Consider the following 19,786-nt stretch of genomic DNA (forward strand, 5'->3'; position numbering starts at 1 on the left):
CAGATTCTAAGATAAGACTTGAGATACTTCTGGGGTTTATTTTCTTTCACTAAATGCTTTTTTTCCTGTGGTGTTTGAGTTGGCAAAAATCTTCCTGTGTGGTGGAAAGGATCTGACTCATGTTACTGCTTCCTAATAGATAATAATATTGCCTGTGGCCAGGATTTTCCAGACAGGTAAATCACACACCTGGCTCCCATCAGCTTTTATTGGATCCTTCCTGACCTTTGAAGAAGATTGAGCATGCATTAATTTTTATTTTCTTGCTTTACAGTGTGCATTCCTCTTACAAGAAGCACCTCACGAAAGAAGAAGTGAAAAGCAAATATTTATCTAAAGAAAGGTGAGTAAGTAAGGGAGCAACAGGCCACAGAAAAACGGTGTTTCCTCTGAGAGGGAACAGAGCAATAGAAAAGATTAAAACCAGCAACAGCAGAAATTCTCATAACAGGAGAAATTATTACAGGGCAAGATCCAGAAAGAGAAGAAATGTTCAGTTTAATGTAAACTGTGTGGAAAAACCTAATAAAAATACTTCTACAAAACTCTACAGTGTGGGTGAGGAGGATTTCAAGGTGTTCAGTCTCAACAGCAGCATTTATTAGTTGTTAATTGAGGGGTGTTAAAGGCTTTTCATTTCTTGAATTCTCTAAGTCAACATCAGGTATTTTCATGATAGACCAGGTGTAGCTCTACAGTGTTGGGTCAAAGCTGTTGGCTCTGCTCTTTAGAGGTCAGACTGGAGAGTCTGAAAGGACCCTATAAAATAAATTAATTTTATTTTACCAAACGAATTTTATTCAATCATTACAGTGTTATATGTATGTTTAAGAAAAATAGCTTTATTTAAAGAAAATAAAAATTATAACAGAGTGATTTATACCTGCTTTGGCCAGACCTACACAACTGTACCAGGAAACCTAAACAAATTGAGAAACCTTCTGCACTGTCTTCAAGTTTATCATGTTCCTCAAGGCAAGGCAGAGGAAGAAATAAATAAGGTGGCAGTTCGGGGGGGAGAAGTGTCTCTGGAAAAGATGTCATTGTCATTGGGAGAATTAATGAGGAGGGATGACACGCAGGAGAGGAATTAGCAAAACAGCTCTTGACATTTGTTAGGAAGAAAAGAGCTCCCAGCAGCTGGAGACAAAGCAATCCTTCAAGACATGTAGGAACAGCAGAGGAACTGAGGATCCAGTAACTGCCACTGGCAAAGAAGGTGGGGATTTTAAAAAAAAAAATAATAAAAGATTCCATTGCAGTAAAGGAATAAATTTCAAATTTCACCCAGTTGCATTGTGGGGTTTGTTGTTCTTCAAAAAATACGTCTCAGGATAAAAAGAAGGGAAAGCTCCAGTTGTAAACTGGGCCGAGCTGGGTGTGGCTCAAGGGCATCATATGTGGCAAACTGCAACAGCAGCTTTGCAGTACAACTTTGTTTTGAATCTCTGCTGCCTTTTCTAGAGAGAAAATGCTCTTTCTGAGCCTCCCTCTCTCTGAATTTCCATTTGCTTTTGAGGGCTGCAAAGTGATGGAGAGATTTGAGAGACTGATCAGTTTTCCTGAATCAGAGCTCACTCTCCAAGCAGCTGCAACAGATGTTTCTGGATTATACTGAGCAGCCAGAGCATGAAAAAAAATCCTGTGTAGGAACAGAAACAGGAGAAAATGATGGTACTTGACTCCAGGAAAATAAACCCAGAACTTGACAGATTCAGGTGTGAGCTCTGGTAACTCACCGGTCTAAATATTCATAAGAAAAATGAGTATTTGATTACTTTTAAATTGAATCCTTAATCTCTGTGGACCTCTTCTATTCTTTTCCTGACAGAAAAGCGGTTTAGGAAGTACAAAATGACATATTCTTTTAAGCACTTAAAACTGTTTAGAGAAAACATTTTCACTTAGGTACGAGAGGAAAAAAAAGTTTCGAAATAGGTAGCGGTTCAACAGAAAGCAAAATGAGAGAACTTTGGAGACTGCAATTCATTTTCTTCATGGTGGATTCGTTGAGATTTATATGGGAGCTCATAAAAGGCAGAAGTGGCGTTCCAGAATTCCAGCAGCGAGAGCAGCAGCGACTTCTCGGTCTGGGATTTGCTTTAACTGCCTGAAGTCTCACAAAGGAAATTAAGTGCAGTCATCCAGACAGCCTGGTGCACTGGTCACCACTTCTGCATTCCTATTGCAGTTGGATTTACCTCCTGACCGGCTTTTCCTTCGCAGATATAAAAGTTTATGGCTACAAAATTCCTCGGACGAGTTACGTTTGTGAGTCCCGATGGCAGAGATGGAAATTCAAGTCTCCAGCTCCTTTATGCAAACACTTGGATGTGAAATGCCATTACCAAAAGCCTTGCAAATGTGCATTTTGTGAACTATTGTAACACTAGGAGAAATATTTGGCCCTTACTTTACCAACATCTACCAAAATAACAGGCACTACCTCCTCCTGCCTATGGAATTAATGATATTTCCAGAATTTAAGGGACGATCACTTCTAGTTTTACCATCCTGTGTATCCTAGGAAGTCAATATCAGTGCAAACTTTTTCCCATAAATTGCTATTTGGGCTGGATTTTAGGGGAGGGAAGAACAGATTCTAGATTTTGGCATTTCTTTTCCAGGTCCACATTTTCCAGCTGCTCAGTGCAAACCCACAGGTAAAGGATGTATTTTTCTGAAGGCTTTTCTCTGTGGAAAGAATATTAGATACATTGGGAAGTGGAATACATGGGAAAGGGGTGTTTGGAAGCAGAAAATTCCCAGTCACCACTAAAGGTCCAGCCCCATGTGCCATCAGGGCTATGCTGGGAGCAGAAGGGAATCATTCCTGGACAGCACCAGTGGTCCTGGCAGGAGGTTTCTTCCAGCTGCCCCATTTCCCAGGTAAACACATGGAAACCAAATTGACCTCGTAAATATTTGTTTCCCCAATCAGTTAATGACAGAGTATAAAAAAAGCTCGTGAAACTTTAATTTGATGGGACATTATTATGGGCTCTCCAGAAAGCACAGACATAAGTAGTCAGTTGAAATTATGTCCAATACAGATGAATTTTACTTCTCAGGGGGAAAACAAACAACCAATATTCCCCAACAAAAAAAAAACAAAACAAAACAAACAAAACAAACAAAACAAAACAAAACAAAAAACAAAAACAAAAAAAAAATCACAACCAAACAACAAAACCCAGATGTGCAGGATGAGCTGCACATGTTAGACAAGGTTGCTGATTTATGGGAATTGGCACAAAAGTAACAACCTTTGCTTTGATTATATCACCAGAGCACCAATGTGCAAGTAAACTTTAATCCATTACATTTTCAACTTATAAAATTTATTAGACTTGAACTGGGATCTTTATTCATACCAAGCTCTCTTCTGAATTTATGGCAGTTCTACAATCATTACTCAGCCTGAATGGAATCATATATTTCTATGAATTAAAGTGAGAGGCAGCCTCCTAATTAGCATTACAACTGTTAATGAGAGATCACATGAGTTGCAGTGAACAGAAAGACATAATGTTATCAGACATTCAGAGTCAGACATATTTAAAATATACTCTTCCCCTTTTCTGAAATTCCCACTCCCAGAAGTCTCCAGAGTTTAACAAGATCATAAAACTGGAGCAGCATTTCATGGAGTTCCTTTTAGTTAATATCACAGTATTAAATAAGATCTTTCCTGCAAAGGAAAGAAAATGATTGTTCTCTCTCTCCTAAGCTGACTGTGTAAAATGTTCTTCAATAAAATCCAAGAAATTAATATTCAATGATTTACAGTAAATCTCTTGAGCACGGGAGGTTTGCTCTAGACTGGAAAAGCAAACACTTATGGGTACATTATTATGATGGCTTATGCTAATTAAATTGAAGCAGAAATGCTTAATTTATGCTTTACCATCAAGTGCAAAGGGGAAAATTCTTTCTTGGTTCAAGCTTTATCTTGTTAAGAAGATTTACCTCCTTATTTCCTACAATAAAGAGCTATTTTTGAGACTCTACTGAGAAGGCAGAGGCTGCAGAGCTTTTCTACCAGTTGCCATGACACTTTGGATCTCAACCTCCAGTTCGATACAATAGCTGCAATTAGGTAATTAGAACATTATCTCAAAGTACACAGCTATTGTACAAAAGAAGAAACATTCTCACTAAATATGCTGCTAAGTCACCAATAAATGATTTTTTAAAAAAAAATTACATTTTCTAATTATAATGAATAATTTATTTCTCCTGGGGATGCTTGACATTTAAATATTGTACCTCAAAAAAAATAAATACAGGATCCATTCAATATCATCTTAGGACACGTGAAATTTCTCTGACCTTTTAGTTATTTTTCTTCAATCAAATATTGAGAGCGAAAAATATAGTTATTTTTCTTCTATAAAACATTGAGAGAAAAAGAACAACTATAATAATGGGTTATTCTGGTTTAGCTCATTGTTATTTTCAAATTAAAAGGCCTTAATGAAAAATTAATCCATCTTTTATTATTTTTTTTTTACTATCTCAACATCTAGAAGGTTTTTATCTAGATGGAATTGATTGTGCTGGGTGATGTATGATCCCACTTCCCCGAGGTGTTCTGCCCAGGGCAGTGGTGGAATCACCATCCCTGGAATCATTCAAAAACCCTACAGATGTGGTGCTTTGGTGGTGGACCTGGAAGGTCTGGGTTCATGGTTGGACTTATTGATCTTAGAGATCTTCACCAACCTTATTGATTTTATAATTCAAATAAGCAAAGGTCTTGGTCTACACACACACAAATGCCTGGCAGGTACAGACTAATAAATACAAGAAATAAAGAATGAAAATGAGTAGCCTGGTGAGTTGGGGTCTGAGGCCATGAGGAGCCAACTTATCTTCCTATTGGTTTTATAATAATTATGAAAAGAAAAGCTCTGAGGAGAAAAATGAAATATTTGTGCATTTTCTGAAAATTCAGCTCGAGCACAGAAGGAAAAGGCACCAGGAGCATGTGGATGAAATGCAGCTCCTTGGAAATCCATGGGATTTCTGTCACTGATGTCAAGAGAGGCAGATCCAATTTTTGAGTTCCCCACGTAAATTGTTGACTTTAAACTGTTAATGACCTGAAATAAATGTTCAACCACCTAAAAGTATTTTGTCTGGCTGTACCCAAGTGACACCACTGGCACTGAAACCACCTGTGCCACAAAACAGGTACCTCTGTGCTCCAGTCAGGATTCCACCCTGTCCCAGAGACCAGCCCAAACTATCCGTGTGTTCTGGTCCCCAAAACACATTTAAGTTCCCTGCCTGTTTCCTGGAGAGGCTGCACATGCTGCACAAACCTGCTGTGGGCAAAGACTTCCCAACATACATCTCAGGAATGTCGTGGCTGTCGCTGGGAAATATCAAATGCCAAGGTTTTCATCATTTATTACGGAATATTTGACAGGAAGGGACTTTTCGAGGACAGAACTCTAAATTTAAGCATTTGTTTCTGCCTTTTTTGTGTCTCAGATTTGTTCCCATTCCCCACCCCATTTATCAATCCCTTTCACTAATCATTACTGCCTATATTTATCTTCCATAATCACCGACCCTCATTTCTCCACGTCTTGAAGATAAGAAAGTTGCTGTCAGATATTATGCAAACTCTGAACATCCCTGACACGAAAAGATGGAACACCAATCCCTCACAAATGAACAAAACTCTCTTAACTTCAAGAAAATTATGTATTCCCTGATAAGAAAAGTTATCAGCCAGATGCTGAGCTAAGCACATGAACATAAGTCACCTACGACTGAGTTATGGTACTTTTGGCTTCCAGGATGTTTGCCCACAATCCGGAAGCACAGTTCACATTGTTTAGGACTTCTTGATTTTGTTTTTATTTCACATTTACAAACCTCCCAGTTCAAACCTCTCAAGTCCTTTTTTTTCTTTTTTCTTTTCTATTTATTCATTGATATTCAAAGGATGATACTTCTTATAACCCAATTCTTTGGTTTAGTGAGGCAATCAGAAGTTTGCTGACCGGGCACTTTAGATATATCTGGCACAAGCTAAAAACAAACTCAAAGATAAATCCAAAAGCACATAAATCTCAGCTAACACAAAATTCTCAGGCAGAACAAGTGCACCAGTAAATTCCAACTTGAGCCCAAATACATTATTTTGCATTGTGAGCAACCTTGAGGACTAGCAGAGCAAATTATTTCAGACCACAAGATGAAGCATTTTTTAGTAAAATTAGGTCTTTTGGTTTCTTCATTTAAAGAAGGAGAGGAAAAAAAATAATTTTTAGATTTGTTTGGATCTTCAGTGGCGTTGTACTTCATGGCTATGCCATTCAGCTCCTCCTAGAACCAAACCTGATTCAAATTCATCATTTTCTGTTCCTATTTCTTCATTTGACCTTTTCCATTGCTTCCCTCTTCAATAATGCCTGTTCCATGTATTTACAGGATATGTGCCCAAGTGTATCCTACATAATACAACACATGGTATTATTTGAGTGAATCACAGAAGAAAAATCAAACAACTTAATCAAGCAACATAACCATAACCCCCATAATCAATTTGGAGAGGCTGGAAAACTGCCATGGGAGACACTTCCCATCTCAATCTGCAGCACTTTGTCCTCCCAGTTCCTTTCAGCTCCCCACCATGAGAGCCAAAATAATAACAGTCACTAAAGTTTGAACTCCAAGTAGTATTTGGTCTCACGGCTGAAACTCTTTAGAACAAATAAACAAGGAAAAAAAAAATCTTCTATTGTGTTTGTCAAGGCAGTGAAATCTGCAGGGGAGACAAGGATACAATGACAAAATGTGCTGCTGTGGGTAGAGTCACAAAGATCAAAGAAAGCAAAATGTTAATTTTCCAATATTACTGTTCCTTTCTCTTCTGCTTTCACTAAGTTTCAGTAAAATCTATCTCCTGCTCTTCTTCCAGGCAGCTCTGGCTGCTGCTGCCAACCCAGCTTCCGTCAGTCCGACGGTGACAGACTCCATGGAAATCTCTCTCAGCTCCCTATTTCTGCTCGTACTTATTCTAAATCCATCCTACCACAAGTGAGAAGGTACATCCTCGCCTTATCCAACGCCTTTTTCCCCCTTCTCTCACCCTGTCACCCTCCCTGTGCCCTTTGTCACCTTTTTTCTCCTCTCCGCTTAAAACCCCGCTCGCTTCACCCAAAATCTGACAAACCACAATCCCTCAAACCCCAGCAGTAACATCTTCTGCCACTTGTGATCTGGAAACCATCAGACACCCTCTTGTCTGTTTATATTGCAAATCCTTCCATGGAGAGATGATCCATTTGAGCAGAGCCTGGTGCAAATGGAACCCTCTTCCCAAACTGTCTTTTGGCGAGACTGAAAAACAAAAAAGGAAAATCCACTTGCGTGTCCCTGACAGGTGGTGACATCCTGGCAGGATGGAAAAGAGTTTTTTGGATTCATTTGTTCTTTTTCTCAGCCTTCAAGTGATTTGTCATGCAAGGTCTGTTCATAATGTCACCGACTGTCCTCGAACAGGAGTTCTCTCTGCAGGTCTTTTTGCTAATAATAATCCAGCACCTCCTCCCTCCCCAGAGCTACCTCCTCCCTCAGATTATCTCCTCATTCTGCTGCACTTCTTAGAAATAATTAGGAAAGAAAGGATGCAATGGTTCTCAGGACAGGAGAGATGCAAAGGAACAGGACAGAGGAAGAGAAGAGAGACCCTCAAAACCCACCATCCTTGAATCATCCTCATCATCATCAGTATTGAAAGGTGGAAATCTAGCAGTGCATCTCTCTTGCATGATACAACAGCCCAGTCCCTGGTTTTACAGCATTTTAGGTACCCACACATCAGCTTACCAAATTATGCCAAATTTCAAAACCATTTATGACAAATATTAGTTAAGAAAAAGGGATATTTAACCCCACCAAGGCGACAATGTATTTTTACCAGGATATCAAAACCCATTTCCATTTTATTCTGTGAAACAATGTCTCTCAAAACTAAGGTTTCTGGCCATCAGCTCTCAAAAATTCTGTGTTTCCTACAAAACCTGTGCAGAGGAAGTCGCAGGTCCCTCACAGCTCTAATGTTCTACAAGGTTTGGGCAGGTGTGTTTGATTCCTGGTTACTCAGTCTATTTCTGTTAAAAAAAGTGACAATTTTTATTTATTTTACCTTTTAACATACATTAAATCAACAGACATGCCACATGTTCTTACTTACAGCAGCAATTCCCATTTTCCTTGAGTCTTCTTTAATTCACGGATTCAATGTAGCAATTATTGATTTTTTCCCCCCTTCTTTTAGTAGCAGCAAATGTTCCTTCATTAGTGCATCCATCTTGGGTTTCCTTCACAATAAGTTCTGCATAAAAGCTGCAGCCAGGAAACACAGAGTATGTATTTTTATTTATTCCAGGGTCAATAAAAAGCACCAGGGTCTTCCACCTACAAGGATTCCTTGGCTTTTGTTCCCCCTTTGCTTCCACAGGCTCATTCAGTCCAAATTCGAGCACACTCAGAGATTAAAATAAAGTCTTTAAAGGGAGGCATGAAAATGGTTAAAACTAGAATTAGAGGGGGAGAAATACAAGCAAGGAAGCAAATTCTCCCCATCAGTTCATTGCTTCATGACCTATCACTTGTTCCTTGTGAATTTTATGTGGGAACTGATTTACAGGACAAATCAATCACTCTGGCAGAAAGAAAGCTGTCCTTAAAGCTGGGTGAGAGCGTCTGTCTGTGGCAGCAAATGTGCAGCAGGAATAAAGATTGAGTACAAAGTTCTTTGCTTTAGAGGCTTCCCAAAGTTTTATATGAAAAAAAAAAAAGGTAAAAAACCCCAACAACAAAACCCCAGTCAAAACACCAAGAAGAGAAACAAACTTTCAAACATTTGCCAAAACTATTAAAAAAACCCAAAACAAAACAAAATACAACAAATTAAAAAAAACCAACACCTAAATATGTACTCAAGTTATCTCTGCCTTATGAGCACCTACTTAGTGTGTAAGTACTGGGAAAAGGGAAATTGGTTAATCCTTGTATGCATTAGAGTACAAATAGATATTTTAAGAGGTATTTTGCTGTTTATGAGTAGTAGAGAAGTACTTACAAAGCAAAGTTAGAGGAAAAGCCTTAACTACACCCCAAGGTGCAGCACAGGTTACAAAGCAAAGCCTTACTTCAACAAGTAGAGCTGAAAGAAATTAATTCTTAGTTTCTTGTTTTCTTTTTTTTTTTTTTTCACCCAGGATTATTTTTTACATTGAAAAAAAGTAATTGAGACTTTGTTATTCCCATATAAAGTCTAACCTACCTTATTACCACTGTAAGAGACTTGGGCATGACAATGAGGAGTATCTGGGGATGGGGCAGATGTACCCACACAGCTCAGACACTCCAGTGCTGTCAGCTGGGATTGGAACAGGGACAGTCAATCAGTGAACTGAGACATTTCCCTCAAGTAAGAGACAGTCTGGATTTCATTATCCAAGGCCTTCCCTGGGTAAGAGCCTTAATGGCTTCACTGAGCTCACTGGGAAAGGACAGTCTCTGAAAGCAAAGGAAACCTCTGATGGGTTTAAGTACTTTAATTTTTATCCCATAAACAATTCGAATGAGACGAGCTATATAATAGCTTTTTTATGATAATTATGTCTGTTTGGTCTTTTACCAGATCATTAAAGCTACCAAGGTTGCTGGAGAGCCAATTTTTTTTTTCTTGAACTGTTTTAACTGTTCTTATTTGATTGCTGGAGTTTAGTGATAATAAAGATTTATAAGCAGCCAAGAAAAGATATTTTTAAAAAGCTTTTCTTCTGAATATAAACAGTCCCTTCCTCTGCAAATAGTTTCAGTGACAGCTTTTCCTTTATTAAAAAGCAGAAAACAATACAAGAGAAGTTATCTGGAAAACATCGAAAAGAAAAATAAGGTATTTTTCCCATAATATTATGGGGAAATGAAGAAGGCAAGCAGAAAGAAGAACATTTTTAATAATGAGATCTGGCAAAAATTCAAGCATAAATATTGCTTCATGAGTTGGGACTGCAGGGTCAGGACATGGGGATGAAGTTAAGAGTGAAATTAAGAGGAACTTCTTTCCATCCTAAAACTCATCTCTGGAAACAATTCATTCCACTTCAACTCTTGGCATGGGATTGCTCCTGTAAAACCGTGGGATGGGGTGGGTGTAGAAGGATGTATAGATACAAATACCTATAATTTCTTCCACCAGAACACAGGACTCTGAACTCAGGTTTAATCCCCATCTCCAATAAAACACAACACAAGAGCTGCTTCAAAGAAAATTAACCTTCCAGAGTCTCCCCATTTAACAGCCTGAGGGATCAAAACACGCCAGAAAAATACCAATTTATTCACACGTTTGCTGCCCAAAGTGTTGAACACACAATTAGTTTTATGGGGGCAGATTTTTCTCGTTACCAACAGTTGTGTGTGTTTATGAGCCTGAGCAGTTCCTGCAGCACCGAGTCCATCAGCAGCTCTTGCCACCTGCATTGCAATCCTCAGGAATTTAATTATAATCCCCTGCACATATCCCTGCAGTTGTGGCATCAATTACTCTGTTATCACTTGGATGTTATTTATTGTACCTGCTTAACCTTTGTATTTTCTAATAGGTTTTTCAGAGGGGTTTTACTCGGTGTGCTTTGTATACTGTGTATATCATACACAGCAGTATCAAATTTAGACAGAAATTTGCATAGTTCTTCAAGGTGTAAACTGATCCTCCACTCAAAGCCATTAAATATCATTTATCTGTATATAAATATCTCTTTTTTTCCAAAGTCTCAATCACATCTATATGCAATTTGATTCTCAGGAAGCAGAAGCTCCTATAGCACATTAAAAAAAATTTGTTTCCTTGCATTACAACTTTCATTTACATTTTTAATACCATAGATTTTGCAGAAATTAAAACATTTAAAATATAACACTGTTTAGGTCAATGTTGTTAAAAAAGGAACATGGATTGTTTGTGGGGTTATTTATGCCCAATTTTTGTATATGACCAGGCATTTCTTAACTGATCTGAGTCTCCAGGGTCTGGATGTCTGGTCTGCATTGCCAGAATCATAAAACTCTGATTTGGTTTGACACAATTTTGGATCAAAACAGTGTAAATTTGTCTTCTGCTAAAACACAAACCATGTGGTGAAAGGTAATCTCACCAAAATGTTCACCTGAAAAACTGCTGCTGATTTTTTTCTCTACTGCCTTCATAAAAAACACCCCAAGTATGTCAATAAAAACAACAAATTTTTTTTTCCTGGTTCTTTTAATAAAAGTAGCAGCTATTGAAAACTGGAGCAAAACTAGTGTTTATCCCCACAGTGATTCAAAAAGAAAAATATTGAACCTCACAGAGTTAATTGTCCTTAGAAAATAAAAAGGAAAAGATTTCAGTAGCAGGGATTAAAAAACAGCCACTGCACGAACCAGGATGAAATGATTACTGACATTATATTTGAGACAGTTTGGTTTAGGGGCAGTTGGGCTAAACTGCCCTGCTGACACAGCTGCTCCTCGTGGTGCCACCAAGGGAAATTCCTGGATGATCCAGACAATCATGGGGTGTTTTGGGGGGGGGGGGTTAAGCCATCAGGGTCCAAGGAAATCAGTTCTGTGTTTGCAGCCTTGGTGGGAAAGGAGAGCAGAGCCATTTGTGCAAGAGAACTTCAATCCAGGTCCCAGGGAGAAGGTCCCACACAACACCACCAGACACTTCTGCAGTTTAATGGGAAAGCCTACAATGCTTCCTAAAGACTTATGCCTAAAATAAATCATATCTGCTTCTTTTATTCTTCTTTACTATATCTACTTCAAGAACAATTGCTTTCCAACTGCGTTGCTCAATCACTTTTATAGAGGATATGAGAAGAGTTAGGAAGTATATAAAAAGCACGGAAATTAAATATATCTCATTACTGCCCCAATACTTTGATGTGACCAATTAAAAAAGTAAAAAAAAAAAAAAAACCAGCAATGCAGACACCCAAAAAACTCCCAAGAAACCAAACCACAAAAAAACCCCACAGAACCCCCCAAACAAAAACAAAACAAAGGAAAAAAACCAAAACAAAATAAAAGAAACAAACAATACCCACAAAAACCCCACCATAAATTCTGGTGCCTAGAATCTGTAATTTACACCAGTACATTTTAATTTACTTTATTCTGGGATTTTTTCATAATTTGGTTGAAGAAACATGTACTGAATACCTCAAAGAAAGTTCCAGAATACAGTATAACAGTGTGTATCAGGGCACGAACTTTAGGTCTTTTAAATTTACCTTCCCTTTAGGAATTTCGTTAGGTTAGAAATAATTATTGACAAAAAAGAATTCCCTGTGAGATTGAGATCCAATACTATGACATTCATTTCACTCTTCAGGCAAGTGTGCAGAATTTCCAAGGAGATACTTATATCCTTTCATTGCCCCAAGAAACTGCCCCTGGAAAAAGGTCAAGGGCTGCCTTCAGTTAAAAGTTGTGTGTAGGGGGAGAAAGGAGAAATTAATTTGGACAGAATAGAAGGGAAATAAGCAGCCAAGACATGCTCCAACCTGCAGCACTTCTGCCTGTCACCCTCGGAGGAGGTGACACCAAAAAGAGCTCTGAGAAACCTCACATCACACACAGGAGCAAAGCAAACCAGCCCATCAAATGTGACTCTCCTGGAGATTTGAAGAGGTTTCCTTGAGATGTAAAGATGAGACAGTGGGAACAGCAAGATTTTACTCCTGCAGGAGGGCCATCAGTGCTGAAAGGGGTGATGGGGCAAAGCTATTTGAACATGCCAACACTTGTGCAGGAAGGGATGAAACTTGTGTGTTTGGGACCCCACCCCGGCACAGACACAAACTTTGTGTCCCCAACAGGGTCTCTCAGTTATGCCACCATGGAGCAAGGCCAGAATTCAGCCCCTGCAGGAATAAACATCTGGATTTTTCCTGCCCTCCTCCAAACCACAACAGTTTGCCATCCCTTTTTAGAGTTTTTCATGCATAAGAACAAGAACTCCAGTGCCCCACAAATGCCTGAACAGAAAGCACTCGCCCTTAACACCGTTTTGACAGGAAAGGACCCATGAACACAACATGTGCTGACAAAGGAATTGCTAATGATGAGTAGAAAAAGAAATGACATTGTTAGTTCTGCAAGATTCTTCACTTGAAAAGTGCTTGTGCCAATGTTGGCACATATTTTGTGTCTTTAATGTTCGCCCTTGTTTGCCATTATAAAGTAAATATTTGTCAAATCCCTGCACTCTGAAGTTCCCCTGGGCTCTGCTGCCTTAGACTTAGATGTGTCAGAGGAGACTGCAGGAATTCAGAGCAGAAAATGGGAGGTCAGGCCTAGGTGGAAAAGGAAAGGGGTCTGAAGAGTTTAAATCTAACTTGAGTCAAAGGACTGGCTCAAGTGAGCAGGTCCTTTGGCACCGCATGGTTGATCAAAGGGAGGGACATGGAGGTTCTGGGAGCCTTCCCAGGCTGGGTCAGACAATTCCCTTGGGATGTCCATCAAAAAGTGATAAAAGATGCAGCCTATGCACTGATTTCATAGAATCAGAGAGTGGTTTGGATTGGAATGGACCTCAGAGACTATCTAGTTCCAACATCCCACCACAGGCAGGGACACTTCTCTTCTGTTTAGCCCTTTCTATCTGGCCACAGACCATCAAGCACCAGGATGTGCCTTCCCCTTCCACCACTCTGCAGCTCTCCAAAAACCCAAGTCCTCAATAAATCACCTCCTCCAACACCATCCCAAATGACTCCCATATTACCAGATGGTCAGTTACAATTCTAAGATATCAAACAACATTTATTTTATTGTATGCTTATGGCTGAGATTCAGAAATGAAACAAAAAAGAGAGTTAAAGCCAAATCAAAAATTTGGAAGCTTTCCTCCCACTCAGTTTGTTTTCAAAAATATCCCATTGATTTTCAAACACATGTTTTATTGACTCCCAGCTTATTGACTCCCAATTACTCCTAAATTACTTCTGTAATTTCTGCTCTGGATACTGAAATGCCTTAAGACACCTTTGGAAGTCAGAGTAATTTCTATTTACTATTTTGTTCTATTTATTATATTATTTCCATTTCCATAAAAGTGTTTTGTCATTTTCAGAGTTTGCTCCCTTGTCTTTTTTACAGGAAGGCAAGGGATGGGAGCCAGATTTTACCAACAAATTTAAGAAACAAACAAAAGGACAAAGAGAGAGAAGATATAGAAAAGTAAAAATTTTGAAAATTATCCACGTGTCAAAGTTTTCACAATATTGGAAAAAAAATTGAAATTAAAAACATTTACATTTATAATTACACAAAGGAGAATTAGAAGCCAAATGAATTACCAAACCAAGATGGCTCCAAATGTATTTGCCAGAATTTTCTGCTTTATTCCAATTAGCCATAACTTTATAATTTGCCTTTTTTCTCTGCACTAGTCATTCCAAGACAATGTCAGTGTTGAGTCCATAAGCATTTTGAGAATTAATTAAAATGTCATGAAATAGTTCTTTCATTAGCATATATATGGTCATAAAAATAATTATAATTACTTCTTAGAGGTGGAGGAGAGTTAAGTTTGATTGATGGAATTAATGAAAACGGGGACAGCTCCAACATACTAAATAGCAGAAACGTGGAGTATTAACTATCTACTGTGTGAAGTTGGAATAATTACAGCAAGGGCTGAAAAGATTAGTATTCAAAAAGAATAATGTACCTTAGAGCCTAAAATACCCGTTGCAAATTGTGAATGTATTTTCGACTGTTTATAACATTCTCAGAAGAAAAATATCATTTTGATTAACTTCCAAAGACTCCCAGATTAATAGGTATTTGCAGTCTTACAGAGAGTACAATCAATCCCTCTAATCTTGTTATCAGATGCTAAACAGCTGGGTGACCTGATTTAAGTGTTATGATTTTAAGGAAGTAATAATGTATAATAGTTTCCAAATGCCTGCTAAGAATTTGCAAGCTGTATAATACACCAAAAGATATGCAAATAAATGGCATTAAAAGAAACATTATAATTAGCCCAGGAATGCACATAAAGCGCTTGTGCAGCCATGAGCAACCTAATCTTATTTCAGTTGTGTTCCTTTTCATTTAGTCTCTCCTTTAAAGACCTGTAGCACAGCAATGATGGTTTTGGAAGCTCAGGTGAACCCACCCTGAAAGTGCTGTTAAGCTGAATAAAACCTTTTGATTCGGTAGTTCACAGGATGGGTCAGATTGGAAGGGACCAGTGGTCCCACCTCCAGCTGGGTCATCCCAGAGCATATGGGTTGTGTCCAGAGAATTTTGGAACACCTCCAGCTTGGAAGACTCCACACCCTCTTTGGACAATCTGTTCCAAGAAGTTTTTCCCCATGTTCAGGTGGAACTTCCTGGGCATCAATTCCTGCCTGTTCCTCTTGTCCCAGAGCCTGGTCCATCCTCTGCCATCATCTGACACACATTGGGAAGGTCCCCTCTCAGTGTCTCCTCTGGAGGCTGCACAGTCCCAGCTCTCTCAGCCTTTCCTCATCACAGAGATGCTCCTGTCCCTTCAGCATGAATTAAAACCCTCTAATAAAACCGACCACAATTTGCAAGAACATTAAAAAGTTAATATATAATTGGTACATTCATGATATTTATTGTTCTTCTCCATACAGTTAATGTGCAAAAAAACCCCAACAACCAAGCAAACACAGGGCTAAAAGTGTCATTTAACTCCCTCTGTGGGGTCCACATTGTGAACAGTCCCCTTGCTGAGGTGGAAGTCGTCAAAGCTTAATTCTTCATGCAGAAACAACTAATTTTTTTAACACACTTAATTCCTTTGTCATTCACCCCCCCACCCCCATTATTATAAGTTAATTCCAGATGGCAGGTTGCTGATTTTTTTTCTTTTTTAAGAGCAACTGCTAAGTTTATGAAAAAATATTATGCAGAGGCATTAACTGCGTTTAAAGGTCTTTTCTTTTTTTGTAAGACAGTTCTAATCTCACATTCCCCCTTCTAATCACACAAACAGTTTAGGCTAAAAAAGCACTCCATGGTAGGAAGAGGGAGGGAGTGGGCACCCACAGCTGTGCCTGCTGCTGCCAGGGAGTTTGTTTTCCATCCTTGTGTTGATAGAGATGCTCTGACAATTGTGCTGCCAGATTCTCACAAATGCCATGTTTTGCAAACTGCCAAATTAAGGAGTGAAGATCTTGGGTTTTAAAGCATTATGTTTTAAATATTTCTCTTTTTTTTTTTTTTTTTTGCTATTAAGGGAGCATATGGTGGAAAGCAACACATTTTAAATGGTCTTACTGATGGCTGGTGCCCAGGGGAGGATTACTCTATTAAGAGGAGTATGAGCTACTTGGAATTATTGATCAGAAACTTCCACCAAACAGTGGAAATACCTGTAGTGTCTCATTGAAAAAGGATTTAATTTGTGCTTTTCATTCTGTTTGAAAAGAAACTACTGCCACAAACTTTCAGCCAACTGAGTGCCCCTTCCCTTGAGCTGGATGTTATAGGGATGAAATTGTACATTCTCCCTCTCAGACTTGGTTTACAACTCCTTGTATATAAACCACACATGCTTTGGTAGGACAGATTTATCTTCAGCACTGTAATAGAACTGAGGAATCAGATGAGCCTGGAATAAAGCATTGCAATTTCTAAACCAAACAGCAGCAGGAGGACAATCACAGGGTGCCAAGGTCTGTTCCAGGGTTACTCCATTCCATAAGGATCTGTCATGTCAGGGAGGGCTCAGCCACCCAAAGAAATATTTGCAACCAAGTTGTACAGGATAATCAGAGAATTCTTCCTCCTACCAAAGGTGCCTTTGCAGCTAACATGGATCTCCACACGTGCCCCCTGTGTTCCACGAGGGCAGCTGTGCCCCTCAGCCAGGCCTGGCAGCTCCTGTTCCCTACAGAGCACCCCGTTTTTTACAGGGGGACTCCCTGAACTTCTACTCATTTATTTCTTCCTCCTGCATTTCTATGACCAGCGTCTTAAACCCAAGAGTTCCCTCCCTTCAAACAATTGTACTCCCTCTGTGAGTTGAGAGTGGGGCTTTCATCAATTATTCACTGCTCTGAAGATGTAAGAACTATCTCAGGGCAAATTTGGGTTTCTTCTCACTCCTCAGAAGCAGGAGTTGGAAAATGTGTGCACCTCAGCAGGGAGCACATGGGAGCTCCACTCGCTTTTAAGGGAAGGAAAAATCCACCTCTGGCACACTCTCCTTGCATATTGGAATGAGGACCTCCAGCTCAACAGCATTTCGAAGACTTATAAATAGGGATGTTGAAAGAGACTGACATTTTTCAAGTAGAACTGTCAGAATTATTTCATACCAGCTTCACCTTTTTTTAATCTTATTCATATTTAACATTCTCCATAGAGGGTTCCTACCTCCAAAATTAAGAAAAAGAAATGTAGGTAAAGGAATGAATTCAGGTTTTTTTTAATGCACATTTTGCTTTTTTCTCTCTTTGGTTTTCCCCCAATATCATCTTGATTGCAACTGTTAAACCAATGACATTAAAGAAGTTTTCATATGGTTTTCCAATTAAATATTCCTCTATGTGATGATGCAGATTAATTAATTTGGCATAGGAAATAATGTATATTCCTTAACATACCATGAGTTACATTTTCCAAAATCTCTCACCCCTCCTACAATAATTTTTCCCAAAATCACCACTGATAAACCTTTCAGTGTGTCAAAAGAATTAGGCTAAATTTAAGCTTTTCTGATAATCCTAAATAATGCTGAGATCCCACTGTTTATCTTCTAAAGTATTTACCATGAAATAAGAAGAGTAAGGCTCAGAAGAGTAGAACTATGCTTCTTAATTTAAAATAAATTTGGGGTTTCCCCTCTCTCTATCCCAAGGAAAACAAACCCCAGCAACAACAAAGCCCTGGAAATGGTCCTTATAAGCACAGCTTATACTACTGAGATTTCTACGTGCACATTTTACAGAAAATATAATCATTAAAAACTAACTCCAAAAAAAATCAGGGTCTAAGGAGATTATGAATAGAGGATATTGTTGGCTTTGTTTTTAATGAGATACTGCTGATTTTTTCAAAGCTTTTTTATTCTTATCCACATTTGTACTCACATTCAGTATAACCCAAGTTATTTTCAACTATTCAACAACTAGTTCTGTTAAACAGGACAAACCCCTCACATCTCCTGCCAGTTTAGAAATATGCAGGTGCTTGCATCTTTCTGAGCCTTTGTGAATATTGTACAACTTTCAAGTCTAACCTACTTTTCCTTCTCTTTTTTTTTTTTCCTAGAAATATTCTATAATCCCTTACGAACGGTGCAAAAGATTCACAAATTCCAACTACTGCATAAAGTGGCAAAAATTAACATCTTCAAGACTGTCACTGAGATGGGTAGACATCTCCCCCTCCCCAGCCCCAGCAGGCTGGGCTTTGATGAGCCAGGCTTTAAAAAGGAATTTTTAAACCTCTCAAAACCTATAGGAAAAACATAATGGAAATGATGAATATCCTGCAAAGTTACCTGTTCTCCCCTGGATCAAAACAAGTTGGAACAGACTGAAAAACAGGACTTTTTACCCCGTTAAGTTTATTATGCTCTGCATCCCTGAAGTACTGTGTTTCCCAAATGGCCGAGTGTAGGAATTCTTTGGATAATGGTGGGTTTGGGTTTCAATTTTCCCCTGTCCCTGAATCAACCAAATAAGTAAGCCCATAAATAAAACATGCAGTGCCTTGATGGGTGGAAATCCAGACTGGGTTTGGAACACACGTAGTTTATTGACTCAGAACATATGATTTTTGGGACTAGGAGGCATCAGCTTCTTCTGATGTCCTGAGAACTAGAACTGCCCTCCATTCACACCTTACAATGCAGCTGAATTAAGAAAACACTTGTAAAATGCAATTTAAAAATATCCCATAATGCAATTAAAAAATACCCCATAATATATTTTAAGTCTTGAAGGAGAACACAACAATATTATATCCCCATTCTAGAATTTGATTTAGGAAAGCCACAGAAGAGGAAAACCACTGAATTCTGCAGAGGTTCAGCCTGTTCATCTCATAATTGCATCGGGCCAGAAGAATAAAAGTAATCCTTTGAATGAAAGGAATAAATCTGCTGGCAAAATCTCATCATAAAAATCTACTTTGGTTATGTAAACACAGAGAATGCTCCTGTCCAAAAGATCCAGTGAAAACTGAAGGGAAAAAAAAAAACAACAGCATTCTCAGCTTCAGAGTACATGACATTTAATTACCAGAGGCTGCTCTTCACAGAAGATGTACAACAAACTGCAGGTCTTGTTGCACTGCAGGAAACTATTATATTATCAAAGATTTATTTCTTAAAAGTGCAGCCACTTCAGCTAAAGCAGCCAATGATACAATCCATGCAGGAGAGGTGGCTTGGTGGTGGTACTACAGAAAACAACAGCTTTTTTGTTTCTGACAAATACAATATTTCCTGCTCATGACCACTAAAAACGGGACAAATCATCAGCTTCAGCCTTTCTGTTTGTTCACTGAGTCTTTCCCCTCCAAAGATGCATTTCCTTTTAAAAGAAATTCCATGTTAAAATTTTCCAGCCTTTCCCAGTGCTCCCCTCAGACACACAAGGTGCGCTCACATGCATCAGCAAGGCTCCCTCCACCCCAGCCTGCAGACCCTCCTCCACTATATTTTCTACCACAAAATATTGTATTTTTAGACCTTCAGAGAGTGTAAATATTT

General features: G+C 38.7%; 1 long non-coding RNA gene across 1 annotated transcript; it reads left to right on the forward strand.

Annotated features, from left to right (window-relative positions):
• The first annotated feature begins 244 nt into the window (after positions 1 to 244).
• On the forward strand, positions 245 to 18,479 carry LOC108640829. The gene is made up of 3 exons (XR_001921521.1): positions 245 to 343; positions 1,520 to 1,730; positions 18,340 to 18,479. It is a non-coding gene; the product is annotated as an uncharacterized LOC108640829 (long non-coding RNA).
• The last annotated feature ends 1,307 nt before the right edge of the window (positions 18,480 to 19,786 follow it).

Source organism: Manacus vitellinus, unplaced genomic scaffold, assembly GCF_001715985.3.
Source record: "Manacus vitellinus isolate BGI_N305 unplaced genomic scaffold, ASM171598v3 scaffold_45_pilon, whole genome shotgun sequence".
Classification (NCBI taxonomy): Eukaryota; Metazoa; Chordata; class Aves; order Passeriformes; family Pipridae; genus Manacus; species Manacus vitellinus.